Source organism: Alexandromys fortis, unplaced genomic scaffold, assembly GCF_014885135.2.
Source record: "Alexandromys fortis isolate MF-2015 unplaced genomic scaffold, M_Fortis_MF-2015_v1.1 scaffold_26, whole genome shotgun sequence".
NCBI classification, from domain to species: Eukaryota; Metazoa; Chordata; class Mammalia; order Rodentia; family Cricetidae; genus Alexandromys; species Alexandromys fortis.
This window is the reverse complement of record NW_026067894.1, coordinates 12,804,169-12,828,293: the sequence shown is the minus strand read 5'-3', so window position 1 is coordinate 12,828,293 and position 24,125 is coordinate 12,804,169. Positions and strand designations below refer to the sequence as shown.

Here is a 24,125-nt window from a genome sequence, read left to right as displayed (position 1 = left end):
CTCACAGTTTACACCGAAATTGAATTTTAGGTCAGTTTGGTGAGATAAAATGTTCATATATTTCAAATTATCTTTAATAATCTCGTAAAGCACCTAGATAGTTCATTTAACTCATAGAGCCTTATCTAGTAATCCATACATGATACATTAAAATCAGTGAGCCACTGGGCTAAAAAAAAAGTCCACACAGGAATGTTGGTGCTTTTAGGTGAATTATCAGACCCACAGAGGTGAAGGCAGAGAGACAGGATTCTAGATCCCCTACCAACTTGGTGACTCTAATATTTATCTTCTGCGACCTTAATATACGCCTCTTATCACAGAATATATTCCAGTCTTGAGTGGCAGTTCTGTTAGGCATGGCGATCTTATGCCTAAACCCAAATTCAGTGAGCCTGGTGCAATGAGATGCTGTTAGAAAGTAGCTTTGGAGTCAGATAAGCCAGGCTCGTAATCTATTGTTTGAGGTTCTGGAGGTATAAATGTGAACAATTTGCTTGCCCTTCAGTGTCCGGATTTGTAAAGTGGCTAGAGCAATACCACGATTCAGACGGGTGTAAAATTTCCTATAGCTTGAGCACATATAGATATGGATAATTAGCTATTGGCTCTAATAGTTCTTTGACCCAGGGCAGGTTCCATCATCTCCAAGCTTCGTTTCTCTCATCTGTAATATGGGTATAAGGTTTCTGCCTCAAAAGGTCATTGGAAGGCAGTGCAAAGGCGCTCTACAGGTGATGTACAAAGATTCTCTCGACAGTTTGCACACAGTCTTTTTCTTGACTGGAATTGCGAAGGGAGAGGAACGCAGAAGCCCCCTAGCCCTGACTGAAGTTTTCATGTCTCTACTTTTTCCATGTAGTGTGGTTGTATGACTTTAGGTCAGTGACCGAGCCTCTCTGAGGATAAGCTTGCCCCACTATCCAGTTAAGTTTATGATATGTACTTCCTGAGTGATCTGCAGAAAAGTGTTAGGCACGTGGTTTAAGTGCTCAGAGCGTTTCCGGAATCTGTAATTCCCTAGCCAGGCCAATTTGAGGTGCCCTCTATATACGCCGAGTCGGAAACTGTACGCGGTGGTCGCGGTGCGGAGCTCAGGTAGCCCTGATGCTCCCAGGGGACCACAAGGCTCCAGCGCCTCCCCCCTCCTTCGCCTTCCTCCTCCGTTGCCATGGCCACCGGTTCAGGCCCGGAGCAGCACCAAGGCGTGTTCAGTTCAATCTCCGCCTTTCCAAAGTGACCATTGGCTGGGCCATCCACGTGACGCGCTACGGTATGCTAATACATGGTAATCGCCCCCAGGCCCCTCCTCCGCGGACCGCGGCCGGGCAGCCAGCAGGGTGCGCGGCGGAGAGCCGAGGGGGCGGGCTGAGGGGCGGCCCCGGGAGAGCGCGGCCAGGTGGAGGAGGAGCGCGGAGGCCACCGCAGGTAACGGGCGGGCGCGTGCGCGCTGGGGCCGGCTGGCGGCGGCGGGGCGGCTCGCGGGGGACACCCGGGGCGGCGCGGCGGGCTTAACCCTTTGGGCACCCAGCTGTCACGGTGCGGCGAGCGGGCCGGGCCGCGTGAGGCTGGGCAGCGCCGTGGACACCAGCTCACGGCGGACGCGGACCCGGCCGCAGTGAGGACCGCGGCGATCTCGCGGGTCGGGGGCTCGCGGGAGACTGTGAGAGAGCCGCTGAAGTCCCTGCAGTCGTGCGATCTTGGGGGCGCGTGGCCTCCTTACGTGCAGAGGCCCGCCCCCTGCGGCCCGTGTCCTCGCGGGGACTGCGGGGACACCGGGGTCCGGCCTGCCCATTGCGCCGCCTGCTCTGCAGCGGCCTGACAGCCCAGCTTCTGGCACTTTTGATCCCTGGTTAAGCCTGGTTGGGGTTGCTGGAGGACGAAGGCGAGATCGAGACAGTGCGTGGGGGAGCAAACTGTGGTTGTTATTGGAAGGCGAAAACAAGAGCAAAAGCAGGTCCCAAGGTACGAGAAGGAGAGGTGTCCAGGCAGGCACTGCCCCTGATTTCTGACCTGACACCCGTAGGGAAAGATTTCTGCTGGACACCAGGGTCTGTTGTCATGTCCAGAGGAAGCTCCTGTGTGATTTGAGTTTCTAGCGAATTTCTGATAATGCTAGGTTTAAATCAACTTCCTCCTCCATCTCCCGCTCCTAGGTCTGCCACAGAAATGTTTCTCTTCTAATTACCCCCTCCCCCAATTCACTAAGACTGGTGGCCTCTTTAGGCTCATGGTGTAATTTAGCCCTCGCCACAATAGAAATGCTAGCGCGGAGATGGGCTGCTAATATCAAGGCGGCCCCGCGAGGTTTAATGTGGAGGGGAAATGTTCCCGTCTCCAGGGTATGAAGAACTGACTAATGCCGCCCGTTGTGCATGGAGCTTACTTTATGAGTCTCGAATGGTTTGTTCACAAGGAGGGGAATCGTGCTTCCACGTGAGGAGCCCAGCAACCAAACCGAGTTTTGCCACGGAAGTGGAAATTATACTTGCAGGCTGCGCTGGGTGTATTTATCAGCAGAACGACAAACACTTGGTATATGCCTGGCACTCTGTTGTGTCTAGAGGATGCAACACGGACTAGGATAATTAGCCCTTGTCCTCAGAGAGGTGGTGGGAGAGACAGAATTGTTAGCCGAAGTGATAACTGAAGGACAGATGGGGAAGCGAGAACACGAGAAAGAAGAATCTGTTTAAATGTATCTAAGGTCAGAGGCGGCTTTCCAGAGGACATGCTTCAGCAAGGTTTTGAAAGGTGACTAGGAGTTTATCACAAAAATAAGAGAGGACACCAAAACCAAAGGCTCAGTGAGCGCTGCCACTAAGGAAAAGTTTATCTCACGGGAATCACCCACACACTGCCGCCCCCTCCCCACTGCTTTTTATTTGGGAAATGGCTTTATATTACAATTATGTCTCCTTTATTGTGTAACTTTTTAAAAGCTGGCTTATATGTCTCCTTCCTATCATAATTTTCCAGTGATTTTTTCCCCTGTATTCCCCTCATTGGCTTTTTCGAGCCTCACTCCTGGTCTTTCTCACCATGGCTTCCGAGAAAAGGTTCAATACATGGAAATAGGAAAGGGCGGTTTTCAACAGCTTCAGGATAGAGAGCCTGAACCCTGAGCACAATGCTTGGCACTCAGGGTAGAGGGCGAATGTAAACCACATGCAGAAAAGTCGCTGTCGGGGAAGCACAGTGAGCGTCGAACCTGGGAAGCCCAGAGAAGAAAGGTCAGAAGCTAGAGGGTGAATTAAGAAAGCACTGCAGCCAGGATGCTTGCTCACGCCTGTAATCCTAGCACCTGAGCGACTGAGGGAGGCAGGATGATCTCAAGTTCCAAGGCAGCCTGGGCTACAGACAGAGTTCTAGGTCAGTCTGAGCAACACTGCGAGTTGCAGGCCGATCGTAAATCATGTCAGCAGACCGGAACCTGCTGCTTACGGTGCCAACCATGCACAACAGCAGTGAGCCTGACAGCTTCAGACAGCTGTGCAGAGCGGGCCTGGCCCATCTCCTGCCGGGACCGTTTCCTGTGTCACCTCCGTTCCGTTCTTTCTCCTTCCCTAGTACTATCCTTTCCTCCCCTGAGCCCCATTTCCACCTATGATTCACTTCTGTAGTTTTCTTAAACCGAGACCTTAACTAGTAGAGCAAAGAAATCCCACCCTTCACCTGAGATCCTATTTCCAGAACTGTAGTCAGCTAGCCAGCCTGTTTTTACTTCCTGGTCATTTGGAAGCAGAGCAAGGATGGGCCCAGAATATACGATGGATCTCATCCCCAGAACTCAATATATGTTTGAATCAGATAAAGACCCTTTAACTTTATTTAACCCAACATTTCTTGTGTGTGTGTGTGTGTGTGGTAGAGGGTACGCATGTACAATGCACGTGTATATGTGATGTATGTGTTTAAATGTATGTGTGGTATGTGTGTATGTGTGCACGCATGCATATGCCATGGCATATACGGAGGTCAGAGGACAACCTTAGCTGTCAATCTTCACCTTCCACCCTTTTGAGACAGGGTCTCTTTGCATGGGCTAGTCTTCTCGGGGGTTCTCCTGGCTCCACTTCCCACCCCACTGCAAGAGCGCTGAGTTACTAACACTTGAGCCCTCACATTGCATGGCATCTGCTCTACCCGCTGAACCATCTCTACACACACAGCCCCAAATTTTTTCTGAGAATGAATCAGAGTTAAGTCTTTGAAGTATGTCACAGGTTAAGCCAAGTAAAGGAGGTGGTCCTGGATATCCTCCGGCCAAGCAATTTTGTCAGTGCTGTGAACATGAGGAGTAGCCTTTAAGCAAGCTTCTCCGTCATCACGGTGACTGAACAGCTACTTGTGTGCCAACTCTGTGCAGCATCTGTGCTTTGGGGGAGACAGGGGATGAGGGAGGTGGTGTGGGTCCAGGTATTTTCAGCTTAGAAGACTCCAAATCCTATTTCTACTATTACTAGGAATGTGGTTTCTGGTAAACTAATGCCACTGGCTGTGTGTGTGTGTGTGTGTGTGTGTGTGTGTGTGTGTGTGTGAGCACCACTTTGAGGTGTAAAGTATCACACTGATTAAGAAAGGAAAATTCCCTGGCACTGTGATTTCCAAGAAAGGGATGTTCAGAGTCATGGGAGAGCCGGGCATGTTGGCACAAGCCTGCAACCCAGCACGTGGGAGGCAGAAGTAGGAGGATTAGAAGTTCAAGGTCATCCTTAGCTGCAGAGTGACTTTGAGATCAGCTTGGACTACAGGAACTCCTCTCTCAACTTGTAAATCCAGGGATGATGCAAATCAAGAGAGATGGCTTAGTGGGTCAAAACTCTTGCCTTGCAAGCCTGGTAGACTGATCCCTGGAGCTCACTTAAAAGCTGAATGCAAACCAGGAATAGTAGGGCACATTGTTACCCCAGCACTCCGGAGGCAGAGGCAGCTAGCTCTCTGTGAGTTTGAGGCCAGCCTGGTCTACAGAGTGAGTTCCAGGACAGCCAAGGCTACATAGTTCCACAGCTGAGACCCTGTCTCAAAAAAAAAAAAAAAACAAACAAACAAACAAAAAAAAAGCTGGACATGAAACAATATGTTTGAAATCCTCTTTTTTCCTCTACTGGGAAGTGGGAGGTGGAGTGTGGAGAATGAACTGGAAACTCATTGGGCCAGCCTGCTTTATGGTACTGCAGCAGAAATAAGAGCTCCTGCCTCACTGAGATGGAAGATGAGAGCCAGCTCCCTACAGTTGGCCTCTGATGTCTACATGCAGGCTGCAGCATGTGTCTGCCTCACTCCCCTCACACACACACACACACACACACACACTAATAATAATAGTAATAATAATAATAATACTAACAACATTAAACAGCGAGAGCAGCAAAATGAACCCATGGTGGGTTCTTCTGGAAGGAATTCCCAGAAAGAAAACACAGTGCTCATAAAATGTGAAGCCAGAATATTTTGCGAGTTTCAGTGGTCGACCAACAGGGCTAACTAGTCTGGCAAGCTCAAGCGCACAGACTGTAGGGTTAGAGGAGCTATTGGAGGCATGGAGCTGGCAGCTGAAGAGCTAAGGTTTTATCCTACAGCTGGGAAGCAGAAGATTTGGATTAGGTAAGAGTGGTATCATGAAAGTAATGTTTGAGAAGATTCCCAACAGTAGGGTGGAGACTGGAGTTTGGTAGGGAGAAAATGGACGAGCAGCCAACAAGTTATTTAACCCGTGTGACTGGGACAGGGTAAGGAATTTGAGTGACATTTGAAAGTGAGAGGCCAGTCCAGTCAGTAATGAGCAAGACTGTGATTGGATAGGAAAGACCAAGATAAAATGGCATCAATATCGTCTTGACCCTGGGCGGAGAGTTAGCTAAAACAAGATAAACCGGGGGCTGGAGAGATGGCTCAGTGGTTAAGAGCATTGCCTGCTCTTCCAAAGGTCCTGAGTTCAATTCCCAGCAACCACATGGTGGCTCACAACCATCTGTAATGAGGTCTGGCGCCCTCTTCTGCTCTGCAGGCATACAGACAGAACATTGCATACATAATAAATAAGTAAACAAACAAACAAAAAGCCCCCAAAACAAGATAAACCACACAGAAAACTGGTTTGGGGGAGAAGAAAAGGTAAGTGTTGATGTATCTCAAAGCAATACTCAAACTTCTCAGGGGACAAGCCCTGTGCTTGGGAGCAGGAGGTGACTGGTGTTCCAAAGAGAGAGGTCGGAGAGTCTAATATGGAAAATGTACTAATGGAAGCCATGGGTTAGCCGAGTTCACCCGAGGTAACAACGTAAAAATACCAATGCAGAGATCTGAAGATGAAGCCCAGGGATTGCCTCCTGTAGGGAGCTGGGGAGTGGGGTGGAGTCTGCACGGCAGAGAGCAAGTAGTATCTGAGAAGCAAAAGCACTGTTCACCTTACTTATGTAATGCAGGCATCCTGCCCATAATCACGTGTGATGTCTCAGATGGACACATGGCCAGACAGACATGCTGTTGGCCACGGGTATTAGTATCACACAAGTCAAGTGAAGAAAAAGTCCGAGATGGAGAAATTAGCCCGCAACGTGAAACTGTAGAGAGGTTATGAGGAATGTGCATTTGATAATAAACAGGAGGTCAGTTAAGCTTTGTAAATGGTAACATCAGTTTAACTGGGGGATGGAGCCTAAGAACACTGAGGAGCTGGATGAAAAGGGGTGCTTAGCACAAGGCACGGGCTCCAAATGGCAGCAGTGCATAGATTATCCTTACGTGTTTGCCACCGAAGAAAAGAAAGCCATTAGAGTCTAACAAAACACTTCGCCTTCCCTGCCTGCCTCATTAATTTGTCCTAAAATGTTCTGTTTCTTTTACACCTTTTAGTGGCAGTTTATTTCTCTGTGTGTCCATGCATGTGGGCCTCTGTGTGTGTGTGGGTGTGCGCATGCGTATGCATATGCGTGTGTGCACGTGGAGGCTAGAGGACAGGCCAATCTTGAGATTTTTATTGTTATTGTTTGTGCCTGAAGCTCACTGATTTAGACAAGGCTGGCTAGATCCCAGCAAGCCCCAGGGATCCACCTGTCTCCACCTTCCCAGCTCTGAGATTATAAGAACACATTGCTGGCGTTTTCAAGACAAAACAAAAAATATATGTAAGCAAACAAAACACCCATGGGTTTGTGGCTAGAACTCCTGGCCTCATGTTTGTATGGCAGGCACCTTACCATCTGAGTCAGCTCTCCAGCCCCAGCCTTTCCCTTCTTGAAAGTTTAAACTTGTTACCTGCTCATTGTTTCCAACAGTAACCACAGAGTTACCTACCATTCATTGAGTGCTTGCTGTGTCCTGTTCTTTTTCTTGCAACTCTGTTCTTTTTCCCATTCAGTTCCTCACAATACTGGAAGAAATGAGTGTCAGGGCTAAGGTCAGTGATCTGGGACAGCCGGCTGTAACTCAGGCTATTCCACATGACCGTGCTGTTCTGATCTGGAAAGCAGGACGGGCTCTGTGAGGATGCAGAGTTCTATGCTTGGCTTAATGCTTCGTGACTGCTGTCTTGTGATCTTGATTGTTGGGGCTGGGCACGCTCATGCCAGGGCTTGTGTGGGAGACAAAGGACAACCTCTGGTGTTGACTTTTGCCTTCTACCTTCTTTGTGTTTAAATAACTGGCACGTGAGCGTCTGAGAATCCTGTCTCCACGTACCATGGTTAGGAGCTCTGGGAGCACAGTCATTGCTAACACATCCAGCTTTATGTGGGATGGAGAGATTTGAACTCTGGTCTTCATGCTTGCACAGCAAGCAGGTTTGCCTACTAAGCTATCTCTCCAACCCTTGAAATCTTTATAATTTTTAACAAGAGGCCCTGAGTGTTCATCTTGTGATAGGCCACATGGATTATGTAACCAGTTCTGGCTGAAGGCATCAGCAGAATGCCTCCTGACGCTGGAAGAGCGTTCTCTTTCTTTTTTTCTTTTCTGTAGCCTTTATTTTGGGTAGATGGGTTGGTGGCCCAAAGTCCTTACTGTGTGTGGCACCCAATCATATTCCATCTGTTCCTCACATTTGGGGTACTGGAGGTGTAGAGGACAGCAGGAAATTAGGGAAACAACCCATCGTATTTTGAGGGGCTTACTGCATGGAGTTGCAGTCCTGAGGTTGCCCTTTGTGCCCACTCTAAACTAAATGTGAGTTCACTTCTATTCGCTTCTGTGGTCAGCCATTTGTTCGTGGGGGGCCAGGAAGACTTTTTCAGTCTCCTGAGAGAAGAATTGACCAGGTGTGCTGAGATTGTCTGCCCCGATGTGGAGCCTTGTAGCCAGACAGTACTCCTCTTTCCCCTCAAACCGTGGACTCCCTGGAGGGCTGCGCCATGGGCCAGTTCCCCCAGCTGTCTGCACTGCTCATCCACACACAGGGATGGTAGAAATGGGCTAAGTTCTTCATGGTCTTTCTCCTTTATGCATCCATTCATGGTCACTTGGTACTGACAGGAGTTAAGTTTTTGTGTTCATGGTTATTGCTGTCTCAAAAGCAATTTCCCCCACTCTCTTGTTCCTCCCACTCCTCCGTGTAATAATTTAACCCAAATTAATAATAATTTAACCAAATAATTTGACCAAATCCTGATACAGCTTAAGACTAACTCACCCATTGGTCAAGTCTTCCCAATCTTGTGGAGGAAGCCAGACAGGGCTCAGGTTCTGCCTGAAGGCTCCTTCTGGGCAAGTGACAATCTCGCCACAGTAGGTGACATTGCAGTCTCACTACAGTAGGTGGCGTGGCGGTCTCACTACAGTAGGTGACGTGGCGGTCTCACTACAGTAGGTGAAGTCTGTCTCACTACAGTAGGTGACGTGGCGGCTCGCTACAGTAGGCTGTATCTGTTGCTGTGGAACCCCTCTCCCAAGCATCTGCTTATAACCACCAACTTCTTTTCCTTTTCTAGCTCGCTTTCCCGTGTCAGCACCTTCCTCTCCCATCATCCTCTCCACTCTGCCATCTCATCGTCACATGTTGTGATTTCTGGGGACTGTATTTGCCCACCCCCACCATTCTATTCCTAATGCTATTCCTTGAACATAATAGATGCTTAATAAATGGCTCTTGAATGAACTAATACTTTCACCATCTTCTAGAAAACAGCGAGGCCTCCAGGCCTGTGTCCTGTGACAAATACACTCTTCCTCGTTCCCCGTTCTGTAGGCACATGTGTCATTGTCTTAAAGGGAGACACTGTAAAGAGACTAGTATGCATGCAAAGAGTCCTTGTCCTGGCGACTCACCTGCTCTGGTAAGACTGCTTGACCTTCCTCGCAGTCTATAGGTCCCTGTGCCACCCCTACTCGGGAGCCAGCTCTGGCCCTCATAAGTGGCCACGCCTACCAAGGTAACCATTGGTTCACTATTGATGGCAGGGTCTGTTTCCTGCTTACTGCTGCATTCCCAACGCCAAGCCATTAAGAAATACTTGGCAAGTGAATGAATGACACTCCATATTTGGTAGCATGTGCCTTGTTCCTGCCACCCGGGTCCTGAATATCTGTCATCCAAAACCTCTGTTTTGCTTCCTTATTCCATGGGACCTACCTAGACTTGTTATCTGGGCTCTTGATTCCACCCCTTCTTACTCAGAATTAAAGCACCTATCTGTCTCTTGATCGTCATAACCTATTACACCCCAGGTGTCCATAGGAGAAGGTCCCTTTCTCTATGTGCAACCGTAAGTATCCAGAATTCATGTGTTGTTCATATCAAGAATCACATTCAAATTCTAAAGAAAGTGAGCAGGAAAATATGTTGGTCAGATCGGGTAGGCGGGTGACAGCCGAGCGGGGAATGCTCCACTGTGGGTGTCAGCTGCTGTCTGATAGAGGAAGGATGGGACGGTGGGAACTACAGGGAGGAGAAGCCCTCACCCCAGAGTCTCTTCAGAGCCTCTCACCAGCTAAGGAGAGTCCCAGCACAGTTAACCTGTGCTGTGAGCCGTGTGTTCTTTTCATATTGAGGGAGCAATGGACTGGACTTAAGGCCTGGCTGGCTAAGCCCTGACACAGGGCCTCAGTCCCCTGCCACACATTTTCTGGACCTCAGAAACAAGACTGTGTTTACAATGATGATACCAAGCTTCTTGCCTCTTCTATCAGTCCTGTCAGGCGCCACCTCAGGAACCACCCTGGGTGCCCCTTCAAGTTCCTTGGCAATCAGTTGCCACGATAGCTTTGAACCTAACTGAAAAGTTTCTGCACCCTGAATAAGCTTCTCCGCCAATGCAATAATCCAGATCAGATCAAATCAGCCCGAATTAGAAAAAGCTCTGGTTTAATGGATACAAACGCTCCCAATGGCCTTCCAGCACCCCAGGGAGGGGACGGGAAAGGAGAACCAGAAAACCAGTGTTTGTCCCCTGGGGGGCAGTTTAAATACCCTGCAGGGTGGTCTTGAGCATCTCTGGGGAGGAGTCACTGTTTGGCATGCTTTCTCAGGGGTGGAGTCTGGACTGAGGCAACTCCCAGGGGAGGGGGCTGGGGTGGAACTTCCACCCGAACTCTAACAAAAGTAGTTTCTGTACTTATTGTAAAGGCAGTGGGTTATAGGAGTTGGAGATGGCTCAGTGGGTAAGAGTGCTTGTTCCTCCAGCAACCGTAACACTAGCTTTCCTTCTGGCCACCATGGCCACCAGCACACTTGTAGACATGCAAACACACAGAGGAAGCATGATTAATAAAAGCTCAGAGGTAGATATCAGGATTTAACATGAAGATCTGAAAAGCAAAACAGCCAGCCATTTGGCTCTTACCTCTACCTCAATCCAAAATGGCGATCCTGCCTCCAGGAATCTCAGAATGAGACTGTGTCTGAGAGCCGTTTCCTCCCATTTTATATTACTCTCTAAGGCTGGGATTAAAGACATGCACTGCCCAGTTTCTTTGGCAACTAGTGTGGCTACTGGGATTAAAGGTGTGTGTTACCATTACCTGGTCTGTAAGGCTGACCAGTGGGGCTGTTTTACTCTCTGATCTTCAGGCAAGCTTTATTTATTATAATACAAATGGAATGCCACTACACACATACACATTAAAAACTAAAAAAGAAGGTGATTTCATAGATGCCCACAATCATCATGCTTCTGAGTATGTCTTTGAGTATGTCTTACTGCCTTTTAGATGAAATCTCTCTCTCTCTCTCTCTCTCTCTCTCTCTCTCTCTCTCTCTCTCTCTCCATATATATATATATACACACACACACACACTCATTTTTAACATCCATACAAAATGTCTTTAATAAACCTCAACTCTGCTTCAAAAAGAAAAGCTTGGCAGATCTTTTGGGGGAGACATCGAGGTCTGCAACTTTGTGAGTTTCATCAAAATCACCGAGCAGTTGTCTCTCTACCACTCGGCGAATCAAAGGGAGGGAGGGAAACGAGTGAGTGTGTAAATACGGTTACGGTGGGGGGGGGACTTCCCTGACAGAAGTGTGAGTGTCACAGGATGTACACAGGACAAATGAAACTGTGTGACATGATATTCCTGTCCTTTCTCACAGGGAAAGAACAGGTAGGAACCACAAACACGGATCAGTGAGGCTCGAGGCTTTTCCAGGGCCTTGCGGAGGAAGCTCTCCAGGGCAGGGCAGCCCTCCAGGACAAATGGTGACTGTCACAGGACACCTGTTCCTTTGGGGAACAATCTGGAAGTGAAAAGTTCCTGTGAACTTATTTAAAATAGGATTATTTTTTAACAATTATTCAGTGCTTTTATGCACTTATGTCCCAGCCTGCATCCGTCCCCCAGCTATGACCCTCATTCTTCCTCCAGTCCCCTCTGTGCCGCTGTCTTCCTGTGTGTCATGGTGATTCCTGTAGCCTGTACCTCCAAGAATAAATGAGATGAGATGGTCCAAGGCATTTGCCGCACAGTGAGAGCTGTGTAGAACTTCCCTTATGATGTCTGCTGTGACCTCCCATTTAGTTCTGCTTGACCTGAGGAGGCTTAGCTATGCAGAGGCACAGAGCCTCCTTGAAGCCGTAGTTGAGTCTGGACTCCAAGGATGCTCATTCGTAATCGAGCCCTCCCCATGTTCTTCCATTCCAGTTAGCAAGAGGGAAAGAAAAGGAGAATTCGGGTAAAAGGGAAGACTTTTAAAATAGACTTTACTTAATCTCAGCCCTCAGGAGGCAGAGGCAGGTGATCTCTGTGAATTCTGGAGCAGCTTGGTCCACTGAGTGAGTTACAGGATATTAGGACTACACAGAGAAATTCTATCTGGAAAAAACAATAAAAATTAAAGTAAAATAAAAGTTACTTACGGAAGATAAAGTATGAACATTGCATCACTTTCTCAAAGACAAGTTCAGGGTATTATAGAAAATAGGGAGATTTCACCAGGTCGTGGTGGCGCACACCTTTAATCCCAGCACTCTGTGAGTAGAGGCAGGCAGATCTCTGTGAGTTCGAGGCCAGCCTGGTCTACAAAGCAAGTTTCAGGATAACCAGAATTGTTACACAGAGAAACTCTGTCTTGAAAAACCTAAAATAGGGGAAAAAAAGAAAGGAAGGAAGGAAAAGAAAGGAAGAAATGAGAGAGATTTCACTTGGGGTCAGGCCCGTGGGATGTGCCACCATGTTCAGGGTGGGTTTTCCCCTCAGTTAAACCTCTCTGGGCATGCTCTACCTCTCTAAACCTCTGTGTCTCCAGTGTGTGTAACCTGTAGCCTGTGGGCCGCGTATATCCAAGATGAATATAAATGACTTTAAATTTGGCCCAACACATTTCCATGTTCACAGATGGCAAGGCCATGGACACCCCTACTAGATGTTCCTTTCATTGTTCTAGTAACAACTCCAAAGTGTTGGTTTGAGTAGTAGAGCTTTTGTTTAGTGTATCATCCAGGCCTTGGCACTGTCACTTAGGAATAATGCAAGCGTTAACTTATTGTCACAGCTTGGTTTGTAGCAATATGCTCCCACCCCACCCCCAAGGAAAAAAAAAAGCAATTAGGCTTTTATTAAATTCTGCAGCAAGGGTTTAATTTTTCACAGCCGTGGTGGCAGTGATTATTTTTCCCTTAAAGAAAATGCTTAGAATCAAACCATTTTCATGAACTGTTCTTGTTCTTTCTTCAAATAATCTTCTGGAAAATTTATACTTGAACACACTAGGTGTTCTTAATCCAATCAGGTTGAAAATCAGAATGAGCCTATGAGCTGATAGTGGCTGCATTCCCTCCCGGCTTAGGAGGCGTGCCAGGCCGTGGTTGGAGGCTGGCTGTGCTGGCTGGTTTTCTGTGTCAACTTGACACAAGCTAGAGTCATCAGGGAGGAGGGAGCCTCAGTTGAGGAAAGGCCTCCATGAGCTCCAGCTGTAAGGCATTTTCTCATTTAGTGATCACGGGGAGGGCCTAGGCCATGCTGGATGGTGCCATGCCTGGATGGTTGGTCCTGGGTTCTAGAAGAAGGTGGGCAAGTCACTAGCAGCTCCCCTCCACAGCCTCTGCATCAGCTCCTGCCTCCAGGATCCTGCCCTGTGTGAGTTCCTGTCCTGACATCCCTCAGTGATGAACAGCACTGCCGAAGTGTGTAGTTGTTTTTTTTTTTTTTTTTTTTTTAACTCTTTTGGGATCTACCACCCAGCTCCCAAATAAACACGGAGAGGCTTATTCTTATTCATGAATTCCTGGCCTTAGCTTGGCTTGTTTTTAGCCATCTTTTCTAACTTAAATTACCCTGTTTCTCTTTAACTACATTTTGCCTCTGGGATTTTTGCCTTTCTTTATTCTATATCTTTCTTTGCTTCTTACTCCATGGCTGGCTGTGTGGCTGCGTGGCTGGTCCCTGCATCCTCCTCTCCTTCTCCTTTACTGTCTTCCCTAGATTTCTCCTCCTCTTTTATTCTCCCTGCCCGCCAGCCCCACCTGTTTCTCCTCCTGCCTCGCTATTGGCCTTTCTGCTCTTTATTAGACCAATAATTAGGAAAAGTAACACAGCTTTATGGAGTTAAACAAATGCAACATAAAAGAATGCAACACATCTTTGCATCATTAAACAAATATTCCTCAGCATAAACAAATGTAACACATCTTAAACTAATATTCCACAACAGAAGTGTAAGTCAAATAAACCCTTTCCTCCCCAGCTTGCGTTTTGATCATGGCGTTTGGTCACAGCAATAGGAACCCTAACTAAGACACTGGCCATACCCAGGGAGCAGCACCCCGACCTGGAGCTGTGAGGTCCTGTTTGCTCAGAGTAGGAGCTGCGTTGAGTTTCAGCCATACTTGTCTCGCCCTTGCTTTCTGTCATCATTCAGTATATTTGTGCCAAGAATAAGTCCCTTGCCTCCCTTGAAACTTCACTGTTCCTGTCTCTTCTTCTGAGCTTCCAGCACTGTCAGCCTCCTGGGGCTGAGGGAGATCCCTGGGCCTTCCTTGTCATCCCTCACTCACTTAGGAAGTGAGTGTCTTAATTTCCCCTTTCCTGTTTCTCGAGGACATGCATCTCAGAATTGTAGACACATTGCTCTTTCAGCTTTTTCTGCAGTGCCTTGCCTAAGACATCGCTGTCCCTAAAGGAGGAACTTCCCTGCTCCTACACAGAAAGAAATTGAAGAAGAAATGGCATTTCTACTCTATTATAAGATGGGACTGCGTGCAGGACGGGCTTTATTACATCTGATGACCGGGAGCACAATTTGTTGAGCATTTGTGTTGATAATTACCTAAGTTCTTACTTCATGCTCTCAGCAATTCTACAAGGGAAGTCAGTCAAATTGCCACCTTAAATAGACTTCCTCCCAGTTTCCTTGACTCTGATTGGTGGTCTTAGAAAGAAGCTATTGTAGGACCAGAGACTGACTGTGAGTAAAAACATCTGCTGTAAAAGCCTGAGGACTGGAATTCACTCTCTGAAAACGGGTGTCAGAGTAGAAGAAGAAAACTGACTCCACAAAATTGTCCTCTGACCTCCACGTGTGAATGAATACACGCACACACACACATTCTTATAACGGTAATAACAATACAAATTATATATATATATATCTTTAAATTTACTTTATTTTAATCACAAGAAGGCCCACTGTGTTTCCAGGAATCCCCACCACATAGGTGTACAGGTCTGAGTCTGTGTGTTAGCCCAATTCAGTTGCTTAGGTACTTGAGAGATTCTGCTGTAGTCTGGGACAACCCTCAGGTGAATATGACTGGAATACGGTTTCTGGGTACTAATAAGTTTGTTGTGGAGAGAGTTAAATATCCTTTACAGGAAAAATAGTATGCTGTGATCGCCACAGGACACATTTATCTCTACTGATGTAGGCTGGATAATGACTCCTCAAATCTAGAGTCCAAATCTCTGAACCTGCAAATGTTGCCTGCCTCAAAAGGAAAAGGCTCTTTGATGGTGCAATTAAGATAAAGATCTTGACCCAGGGCGATTGTCTTGAACTGTCCAAGCACAGACGTCCTGGTGTGGGGGAGGCACAGTCAGGAGAGGGCAGCCTGGACGGGGAGAGCAAGATTGGAGTGATAAGATTCTGAGCCCTGGGGAGAGCTGGAAGTTCCCTGGAGGCCGGAAGACCCAGGGAACAATCCCTCCTAGGTTCTCCTTGCAGCCTCACTGACTGCTTGGATTTTAGCCCATTGAAGCTAACGCTGTGCTTCTGGCCTCCAGAACTTTGGGGAGTGTTACATTTTGTTATTTCAAGCCACTAAATTTGTAGTAATTTGTTGTGGCAGGAACCAGGCCTACCTAACACAATGAGGACAGTCACTTACTTATTTCATCATGCGCTTTGAGGGCAAATGTATGAAGACAGCCATCAGCTAGCATATGGCTCATTCCAGCAGACACATATGCAGTGCTTTCTCCATGCCAGGCCCTGGATGAGCGTTGACCGTGATTATACTTTGTGTGTATGGATGTGTGTGTTATGGTGTGTTTGCAATATGTGTGTGTGTGTATGGTGGGAGAATATGTGTTGTGATGTGGTGTGTTTGTGCTGTATGTGTGGTGGGTGGTATGAGGGAGTGTGTGTATATGTGTGTGTGGGTAAGTGGTGTGGGGGAGTGTGTGTGTGTGTGTGTGTGTGTGGTGTGGGAGAGTGTGTGTGTGTATGTGGGTGTGGGTAGTATGGGGGATGTGTATGTATATATGGTGCTGTGGTGTGTTTATGGTGTGTGTGTGTGTAGTGGGTGGTGTTTGTGTGTGCACACTTGCACACATAGATGTGGAGGTCAGAGGTCAGCCTCGGGGATTGTTCTTCAAGAGGTACCCATCTTGATTTTGGAAGCATGGTTTCTTATTGGGAGCTCACGTATCTGGCAGGCCAAGGAGCCCCAGCAATCTGCCCATCTGTGACTCTAGGATTACAAGCATGTGCCACCGTGAGCCCTGGCGATCTGCCGTCTGTAGGATTACAAGCACACGCCATTGTGATCAGCTCTTTACTTGGATTCTGGGGATCAACCCCAGGTCCTCATGGTTGCATGGCAAGTACATTACCCACTGATCTCCCACACAGATGTGTGTCTGTCTGTGTGTTTATACCCCTTTCGTCTTCAAAACAGCCATGTAAAGGGGTTCTGGTTTTGTCTCTGCGTGGAGATGGGAAGATTGAGGCACAGGAAAGTCAAGTAACTTGGCTGAAGTTGGGCAGCTGGTGTGCAATGGGACTTAGAGTGCAACCTGCAGAAGCTGGCCCAGGCGTCCCTGCTGCTCAGCACAGGGCCCTTGTCCTTAGAGCACAGAAGCAGTGTGACAACGTCTGTAAGTTTCCTGTCCTCCAGCCTCTGGGCTGTCTGCAGTTTTGTCTGTACTGTGCTCCTTGTTAAGGATCCTTCATCTTAAATACCTTCAAAAATAGATCTCTGTGGTTTGGGTTTCTGAGGATTTGGACATCACAGAATAGGAAGATTGTTCCCTCTTTAATTTTCTAGACATGTTCATATAATATTGACATATCTTCCCTGGATATTTAGTCACATGTAAAGTCATCTCGTCTTTGTGGTAAGGCTTCAAACCTATTATTATTATTATTATTATTATTATTATTATTATTAGACAGAGTTTTTCTGTGTAACTCTGGTTGTCCTGGAACTCACTCTGTAGACCAGGATGGCCATGAACTCAGAGATCTGCTTGCTTCTGCCTCCTAAGTGCTGGGGCTAAAGGTATATACTACTACACAAATTGTATTTAATAGACACAATGTAGCAAACATGGTAGCACATACTTATAGTCCCAGATACTCTGTAACTAAACAATAAATAAATAAAAAGAGAAAGATGGGGGAGACAGAATATTCAGCTTGTCTATTTCTTCATGTGTGACCTCTGATAGTTTGTGTGTTTCCAGGAAATGGTCCATTTCCCTTGAGCTAAGTAAAGTAATCCATAGTGTAGCCTCATTGTCCTTTTCATCGGTGAGCGTTCTGTCATCTCTGGATTCTTCCCTTCCCATCACTCTGGCTAGAAGTTTTCTGTTTTACTGCGAGTTTCAGAGAACTGGCTTTTCATTGCCTTGATGTTCCTGCCACTTTTCCACTCTGTTTACCTCCCTCTTTCCTACTTCTCTACGCTTTGTATCTCATCTGTTCTTTTCCTACTTCTTAAGATAGAAGCTGAGATTAAAATGTGAGAACTTTCTTTTGTAGAGTGGGTATTGTAAGGCTATGAAACCCGTTTAGTATCACTAATCTTTCTCTCTCATGGATTTTGTTTGGAATGCTTTTTCATTTCATTACATTCAAGATATTTACTAATTTCCCCTGTGATTTATTCTTTGATTCATGAATTATTTTAAAGTACATTCTTTCTCAAATATTAGGGACTTTCCTAATGGCTCTTTCTTATTGACTTCAAATATCATTCCATTGTGAGTTCCTATGATTTCACTTTTTTCCCCATGTGTTTTTGTTTGGTTTTGAGACAGGGTCTCACTATGTAGCTCTGGCTAGGCTTGAACTCACACAGGTCTGAGTGCTGGCATTAAAGGTATATGCCACCAAGCCCAGCCTTTAACGTTGTCAATAGTACACTTATTCTAGAGTTCATTTGTTCAGTAGCTATCGTCTGAAAAGCTCAATTTTACTCTCACTTTGAGAGCTATCTCCTGGGTCTAGAATTTGAATTTGAGTCTGAGTGTTGATTTGTTTTCGTTTTCCTTCCTCTTCAGTTATTTTAAAGGTGTCTATCCACTGACCGCGGGGTACCTCGTGTATGAAGAGACCCCAGATCCCATCTTTGCGCCTATGTAACTTGTCCTTTTTCCTAGTTTTTCCAGGATTTTCTTATCGTCAGCTCAGCTGTTGGACTATTGTCCTTGGAGTTGTTTTCTTCCCATGTATTCTGCTGAGATGGGTTTCTTGAATCTGTAAATTATGGCTTTTGTTGAATTTGAAAAACTTTACTGTTTCTGTTCCCTTTCTCCCAGGTCTTTCTCCTTCTGGAGCTGTGGTCTCATGAACAATAGGTTGTGAGTGATGAGGCCCTTGATGACTGGCTTGTTCCCCTTCAGTTCTGTCTTCCTTTCACTCTGGTCATTCCTGATGCCGTGTCTTCTAATCCGTTGTTACTCTTGTCTGGTCTACTTTGGTCTCAGATGCTGTCTTTCTAGTCACCGGAAGCTGGATTTGGGGTTGCTTACGTTCCCCTCTGCCCTTCTGCATGCTCACATGTCTCCTCCCTCACGAGCATGTGGGGTGCAGTTCCTAATGCCACTTTACGGCCTCGTCTGCCAGTCCTTCCTCTCCTGCTGGAATCTGGAGAGGCTCCGCCTAGCTTCTTTGTCTGCCTTATAGTTTTCAGTCATGGTGAATTTGATATTCCCAATGCTAGACTTTGTCCTGTTCCTTTCATTCATTTTGAAATATAGCTAAATACCTAAATATAAACTACGCCTGTCCTGTGTGAACATGGAACACTCCATCTACTCCTTTGGGGTGGAGCATCCTGTGTGAACATGGAACACTCATCTCCTTTGAGTTGGTCCAGAGTCATTCTCAGATGTGTCTACACAGCCATCAGAGCTAAGGCAGACGCTCTAGGGAGGTCTGGTGCAGAACAGAATTCCCGAGTGCTCCTCCTCTCCTCTCAGCCTCTCCTCTTTCCTCTCTTCGCTCATATCTCCTTGCAGGTGGTTCGGCCATTTTCACCCCCAGACCCTACAGTCCTCTCCACCTAGGGAGTCCCTGCACACTCCTTTCCCCCACACTGTTCCTGGAACTGCCCCCGGGAGCAGGCTGGCACTCTCCGGGGTCCACTTTGTATCTTTTCAGAGACATCACAGGCCTGTGTTATCAGCTAATGCCTGAAAAACAGTATTTTCTGTATTTCCTTCAGTGTTTTAGTTGATTACAGAGGAAGGATAAATCATGTCCCTCCTCTTCCACCCTCTTGGTAAAAATCTCTAACATTTCCAAGAGGCTTTATATTCTTTAGATCTAACATTGACAGGGCCCCGAGTTTGATACCCAGGATATGAAAACACACCCACATGCACACCAACACACACTCATGCACACACGCACATACACAGACATTTCCACTCAAGACATGGTTTTTGAATAATTCATGATGAATATATTAGATAAAATAAGATTTAGGAGATTTGTTGTTAGGCGGTGGTAGCGCACGCCTTTAATCCCAGCACTCAAGAGACAGAGACAGGTGGATCTCTGTGAGTTCAAGACTAGCCTGGTCTAGAAAGTGAGTTCCAGAACAGCCAAGGCTACACAGAGAAACCTTCTCTTGAAGAACCCAAAACTAACCGACCAAACAAACAAACAAACAAAAATTTAGGAGATGTGTATGTGTTTCTCATACAGCTTCTGTTGTGTGATTCGACACTAAAATTACTGTTAGAGATTTCCGAGGAGTTCGGACAAGGCTTTGGCAGACCTGCCTGGGCTTCACCAAGCCTGTGATTGTCCACGACCAAACCTGAAGCGCCTGCTGGCTGGCTAATCTGTCAGTGTCTTCAGTGCTGTCGGTGTCTTGGGTGTTCTCAGTGTTTTGTTTTGGGAATGTCATCCCAATACCAAACCAGGAATCAGGTGTTCAGGATCATTGAGGTAAAGACCAAAAGCAGAGTGAGAAGGTCGTGTTCAATACTGACACTCCTTCGGCCATGTCAGTTTCCCATCTACCTACGTTTGATGTCAGGATTTGTATTTTTCTCCGTGTTCTTGCTGACCACATTGAAAATAAGTGAAACTAATTATAATGCTCTTCCTTTGGACCACATTATGTAGGGCAATAAGTCAACCTCAGCTATTAGTTTTCGGTGTGTATGACATACGTTGAGGGTAGACACACGTAGGCATGCACGCTCACCTGTTTAGTATTGTGTGCGTGTGAGGTGACACACGATGGGGGTAGACACACGTAGGCATGCACGCTCACCTGTTTAGTATTGTGTGCGTGTGAGGCACCTCAGTCTCCATCTCAGCATAACTTCAGGTCTCAGGTACACAGTGAACTGAGCTGTAGGGGCATTAACAATGCAGCCGTGAGTTCTACTCTGCCACGCTCCCTTTTCCACTGCAACACAGCCCTCAGTAGTCCCATAATTCAGCTGTCAGTGGACCACAAAGCCGCGGTGGATGGTTGCGCTGGCAGTCTTGTGCACGAGAGCCACGGGAGACCTGCGGGAGACCTGCGAAGGCAAAGCTGACGAGTGATGATTGTTTCCTTCATCAGGAAAATCATGTGACGTTCGTGATTTGCATACAGTGGATCCAAACAGTGATAAAACAGCGCGGGCAGCACGCTGCTGTCTGGATATATAGCCCCGTTTAGCTCAGTCCCACACCATGCGGGGCCTTTGAGTTTGAGGTTGTCGCATTGTTGGCCAAGTCTGATCTTGCTGACAGCTCTGTGTTTGAAACTTAACGGTTTGCAATGGCAGCGTTCACATTTGAGACTGCTACCATGGGATTAAAAAAATGATTCTTCAATGCATTTATTTTCTACTAAAGTTAAAAGAGCACAAGATTTCCTCTTATTATGAGCTTCGGGGATGGGGAGCCAAACAAACAGAAAATCTAGTTATCTCCCGAGTTATTGCATTCCAGCCTAACAACCTAATGTTCTCTTTGCACCTTTTGAGCTATTGCATTTTCCCCTAGAGTTGAGGCTCCTGATTACACGGACATGCCTGAAACTCATTGGTTCTTCTTCAGGTCAAATCAAAGCACAGAAACATAATGAAGTCATTCGTTTGTCTTCAAACTGGTAACACGTTTGGAAGAGATCCTAGCCCCAAACCTGCATGCCGACGCCGACATGAGCCATACAGACCCCACAAAGTCCCTGTGGGTAGCCTGTCCTAGCAGAGTGGCACTCTCCTGCTGTGTGGTCAGCAAGCAGGAAGGGACAGTGTAGGAGCTGGGCCTAAAGCCAGTCTTGGGTGTAATCATTCCCTCTTTTGCCATTCTCAGGATCTCATCTGTGATAGCCACAGACACCGCAGGTCAATTCATTGGCTCCTTCTTTTTTTTTTTTTTTTTTTTTTTTTTTTTNTTGAGACAGGGTTTCTCTGTAGCTTTGGTGCCTGTCCTGGAACTAGCTCTTGTAGACCAGGCTGGTCTCGAACTCACAGAGATCCACCTGCCTCTGCCTCCTGAGTGCTGGGATTAAAGGCATGCGCCACCACTGCCCGGCTCATTGGCTCCTTCTTGCTTGTATCTGATCTGTTTTAACGCAAGGTCCCTTAGTTCTCTTTCAAACCAAAACTATCTTGTTTATCTCTGTTTTTCCTGCTTTTCTCTCTACATGACTAACAATGTTCGGATCTCTTTCCAGTTGGCAGAAAAGCCACCTCTAAACCCCCACAGGATAGTTTTGCTTCTGGCCTGGGCCTGGAGTGGACTTTCTGGTAGAGGGAAGAGAGAGTAGAACTAGGGTTGTGGGTCAGCATCGAAGGATCGTTGCTAACATTTCTGGCTGAGCCGTGGAATCTTCAGGGGAATTTTCTTCATAGAACATGTGAAAAGACCCAAGAGTCTCAGTTGTGTGAAACATTTGTGATTGTCTCCTGTGGCGATAAGCCAAAGCCTCCAAGACTAGCTTCCGAATAGCCTGGGAAGAACTGTTTAATCCCAGACAGTACTGAAACCCCAAATTTGGACAGGCAGTGGTGAAATAAGCCAGATTCTTCCTGCAGTTGATTTCCAGCTGGACCACAACAGCCACACGGTGAGCATCCCTTCCCTGACAGGCTGGGATGAAAAGCATTTTAGAGTATGGCTTTTTAAAATGCTGGAATAATTGTTTCTAAATCATGAGAATTTTGGAGATGGGACCCAACTCTAAACATGAAGTTTGTGTTTTGTGTATAACTGATGCACAGAGCCTGAATGTAACTTTGTATAGCTTTTTTAAATAACTTTTTCGTGCAAACAAGTTTCGTGATAGAATTTCCCACAGAGGTGTCGTGTCAGTGCTCGGAGTGCACAGATTCGGGAGGATCTGGGGTTTTTGGGTGAAGGATGCATAGCCTGTTCTTCGCAGCTTCTCTGTTCTTGCTCGCGGGGTGGAGCACTAAAGGCTATAGCTTCTCTCAGCCTGTTCTCGGTGTCTGGTGTTGATGGACAGCCTCACTTCAGAACTTGAGACTCATATAGTGGGCTCCATCAATGCTTGTTAGTCTAGTAGTGTTTGTTAACTCCTGGGTTCTCTTGTGAACCTTGAACGTAGCTACTTTAAAAGTCCATTATCTAAAGTCCTTAATGGCAACCCCCGAGAAGACATAAGTGCCAGCAGCCTTTACTTTGGTTTGTAGCTAACTGGGCATTTAGCACCTTGCTTTCAGACCCTTTGCCAGGCTTCCAAATTCTGCCTCCCTTCAGACCTGAGGGTGATGCTCCAAATGCATCTTCAACACCCAGACTTTTTCTTCTTTAATTAGAAACATGTCCTACCAAACTCCAAGGTTTATTCTATAATTAGAAACATGTCTTACCAAATTCATATGTTTACCATTTACTGGGATAAGTGTTACCATTTACTGGCATGGTACATATGTCTGGCACTGTATTGGGGAGGCCATTTTTAGTGTGGCATATGGAGGCCTATGTGGTGCTCATATCTATAATTTTCACTATTAGCCAGTCAGTTGAGTAGACCTGTTTCTCATATGCAGAATGAGGATTCAGGATTCACATCTTGTTTTTCTTATTCATCCCCAAAAAAACTCAGAGGCATTGGAGAGGAGACATGATGCTTAGTATTTGCAGTTAGCATTTAGGTTTTTGTTTCTTTTTATCCTTTCTTTTCTGAATATCCTGAGACTTGAACCTAGAGCCTCACACACACAAGGCAAGCACTATACCGCTGAGCTACACTCCCTACCCTCCTTTTTACTCTTTATTTTGAGGCAGATCTTCACTCTCTTTCTAATCAAAAAATAATTGTACATATTTGTGGGGCCCCCCGTATAAGTCAATACATGTATACAATGGATAATGATCAAATCGAGGTAACTAGCGTTCCATCTTATGTCTTTGTGTTTGAGGCCTATAGTGGTTTTAATGAGAATGAACCCCATAGACTCATACATTTGAATTTTTAGTCCTCAGTTGATGGAGCTGTTTGGGAAAGATTAGGAGGTGTGACCTTCTTGAATGAGCTGTGTTTCTTATAGGGGAGGGCTTTGCAGTTTGAAAAGACTCACACCTTTCCCAGTGTGCCGCCCTCTCTGCCTCCTACTTGTGGATCAAGATGTGAGCTCTCAGCTGTTTCTGCTTCCATGCCTTTGCTCCACCTTCATGGACCCTAACCCTCTGAAACAGAAGCCTAATTAAATGCTTTCTTCTCTAAGTTGTCTTGGTCATGGCATTCGTCACAGCAACAGAGGAGGAACTAAAACAGAGCCTTCCAACTCCCCTTTCCTAATTCTTCATAAAATGCTTCATAGGATGATGTAAACGACAGTCATGCAACTGTGTGTGGAGCACTAGAACTTAGTGTCTCCAAATTGCATTTTAGAACCTTTATCCCATTCTGTCTCCTACTCCAACCTCCCTGGTAATCTGTTCTACCTCCCTAGTTGATGTTAAGAGTTCAGCTTTTCTTGTGGGTGAAAGCAGGTAGCATTTGTTCAGCTTTTCTTGTGGGTGAAAGCAGGTAGCATTTGTTCAGCTTTT

At 46.5% G+C, this 24,125-nt stretch overlaps 1 protein-coding gene across 2 annotated transcripts in view; it reads left to right on the top strand.

The window, feature by feature from the left end:
• The first annotated feature begins 1,303 nt into the window (after nucleotides 1-1,303).
• Phc2 (polyhomeotic homolog 2) overlaps nucleotides 1,304-24,125 on the top strand; it is a 98,995-nt gene continuing 76,173 nt past the window's right edge. The window contains exon 1 of one of the 2 annotated variants that reach the window (XM_050152754.1): nucleotides 1,304-1,428. The gene's annotated coding sequence lies outside the window, so the exon portion shown is untranslated. The remainder of the gene's footprint in view (nucleotides 1,429-24,125) is intronic. The other variant, XM_050152764.1, reaches the window with a different exon arrangement.